The following is a 3079-nucleotide window of genomic DNA, read 5'->3' as shown; positions in this document are numbered from 1 at the left end:
CATAACGACCCTGGTGATTGATATATGACTTGCATATGATTCCCACGTGTTTTCTGCTCAATGTGCTTTCCTCTTTATGTATATATACATGTATTTAGATGGATCTCTTGAATATCTACTCAGCAAATTGTTCTAGACATCATGAAGAAGTCAATGAGTTGAAAGATAAAGCATTTGTTCTCAAGAATAATATTTATACCACGAGAATACAGAGATGCATAAACTCTATCATACAATTGTGGGGAAGTGAAATTAATGTGGCTCTTTTATCCTTTTCTTTATAATTCTTACCAAATTTGTACCAAAGGATTGGGTGGGACTGTGAAAATCAAGTGTAGAGGCCTCTGTCTGGAGGTCAGTTTCGCTATTCACTTGGCTGTAAGAGCGAGGCATCCCAGAAGCCAGAAGAGAGAATTCCTGAAGTATCAAGAAAGGAGAGACACCGATGGAGCACATGTGAGCTCCCTGCCTGTAGTGGAAGAGGCTGCAGAGGCCATACCACACCAGACCAGGAGCCTCTGAGACAGAGCAGATAGGTAGAGCTGAAATTATGATACTCTTGAGTCAGAGCAGCAAGTGGGGTACCTGCCCCACAGATGGAGGCAGAAGCCAAAGAGCATGTAACTGAGGCGGAGGACTAGAGCCACAGAAACTTGACTGCTGGCCACGGAGAGGAATTACCATGGACCAATGGCGGTATCCTTCATGTTTTCCATCCTGGCTTGTGGTAACCTGTTCACTTCTCTAATTAACTTCCATAACTGAGAGTTCTCTGAGACTTCTGTTTCCATTGCAAAGAATTATTGAACAGGGCAGAAAAGTAGAGTTTCATAGGAGGACCAGCTGGTATCAGAATAGGATAATAAAAGATGGAGGGTGGACGCATGCTTGACATCTGCCTTGTGGCAAAAGGCTTCAGGCTGCTCTGAACATGGATTCTGCTTCTGCCCTGTGCAGCCGCGTCAGATGTGCCCTCTGGGCCACTTTCACAGCAATGAAAATGAGCGTTCTCAAAGTAATGACTGATTTTGTTGACTGATGCGTTTAGTATCTTACACTTTCTCTACAGCCAAAGGAGAAAAGTAATTTAGGGTTGCAAGAATGTTTGTGTTTTCTTCTTGAGGCTTATGATAATGCCTTTTTTTAAAGTGATGGTTAATTTATTTTTTTATAAAATATTAGAAGTTTGCTACAAATGGATAAACAAAATCAAAGAGTGAAAAAAGAAGATACATATTTCTCAAAATCTTAACTTTCATAAACAATTATTGATAACAACAAATGGAATTATTTAGTAGATGTGCAGAGAGCATTTAATGAAAAATGATCCTGAAATCTCTCACCTTTTAAAATAAAATAAATATAAAATAAAATAGGGGAGTGTATCAATTTTCAGATAAAAAGCAGAATTAGTTCTTAAATTCATGTTTCAACTTTAGCCAGTATTGAAGAACAAGTTTATGAATGTTGAATGTAATTCTTTATATTTTTTCCTCCAAACAATATGACTTTTCCTTTCTATAATTTATTTCAACAAGACTTTTTTGTTTGTATGATTTTTTTGCTTTAAAGACACAGATGCGTCTTCCCACAGTTCATTTTCTCTCATCTATAGTCTTTTAAAAATTATTATTGGAGGACCCGCCGGTCCTCCTGAATTAAAGGCTGCTCATATCCTAATGAATATGGGACATTGTTAAAAAAAATTATTATTGTTATTTTCCATTTTATTGACACTTCCACATATCAGACAGTTCAATAGTTCAATCGTATCAAGGAGACTGTACAGTTATCACTACAATGAAACTTAGCACATGTTCTTCTTTCTTGTACTCATTATTAGTGCAATTTTTTTATATGTGGGAAAAATAAACACACAAAACTTTTCTAATTCAATACCTTCTACATGTATATTTCAGTGTCATTGATTATACTGTTATACAACCATTATTGATATCATTTTCCAAATTATTCCACCACCACTAACCTAAACTCGATACCCCCAACAAAAACTCATCTTTCACCCATGGTGGTCATTGGTCCACTTTTTTTTTTTCTATTTTTTCTCCAGTAGTTCTCTTGATACAAAATTCACATATCATACACTCCCATTGTTAGTTAAGTCACTTTTACTTATTTTTAATTAATTTTATTGGGAGCTCTTATAACAATTCATACATCAATTGTATCAAGTATATTTATACATATGTTGCCATCATCATTTTCAAAACATTTTCTTTGTACTTGAACTCTTGGTATCAGCTCCTCCTTTCACCCTCTCTCTCACACCCTTCCACCCTTGTGAACCCTTGATAAATTATTATTATTTTCATGTTTTAAAACAATCGCTGTCTCCCCTCACCCACGTTTCAGTTGTTCCCACCCTGGGGGTGGGGTGGGGGGTGTTATATGTTGATCATTGTGATTGGTTTCCCCTTTCTCCCCCGACCTTCCCCTTCCCCTCTTGGCATCACTGCTCCCATGACTGTTTCTGAGGGGTTTATCTGCCTGGGTTCCATGTGTTGAGAGCTCTTATCTGATCCAGTCAAGCCAGATTTGTAAGATAAAACTGGAGTCAAGATAATTAGGGGAAGAAAGCATTAAAGAACTAGAGGAATGTTGTGTTTCATCGAAGCTATACTGCATCCTGGCTGGCTCATCCCTTCCTGTGACCCTTCTGTGAGGGTCTGTTCAGTTGTCTCCAAATGGGCTTTGAGTCTCCACTCCAGACCCCCTCATTCACATCAATTTGATTGTTTGTTTTGGGTCTTCTGATGCTTGATAACTGATCCTGTTGACACCTCATGGTCACAAGGGCTGGTGTGCTTCTTCCATGTGGGCTTTGTTGCTTCCCTGATAGATGGCTGTGCTGTCACTTTGAGAAAGAGTTGTTTATCCATCATCACAATCATTTCTAGTGACCACCTCCCCCTCCCCCATACTCATTGTTTAGTCTTCCATTACCTCACTATCCCACCCCTCAATCCTCCAAATATTTGCATTGGTTATAGTCTCTATTCATCTTCTGTGTTTCAGATATTGGGAAACCTAACATAAACAATTGAAAATTAAAAACAAA

The sequence above is a fragment of the Echinops telfairi genome, unplaced genomic scaffold, assembly GCF_000313985.2.
Source record: "Echinops telfairi isolate 266 unplaced genomic scaffold, ASM31398v2 ScPeMD7_7468;HRSCAF=8506_0, whole genome shotgun sequence".
Classification (NCBI taxonomy): domain Eukaryota; kingdom Metazoa; phylum Chordata; class Mammalia; order Afrosoricida; family Tenrecidae; genus Echinops; species Echinops telfairi.
The sequence above is the reverse complement of the archived record's forward strand: the minus strand, read 5'-3'. Positions refer to the sequence as shown.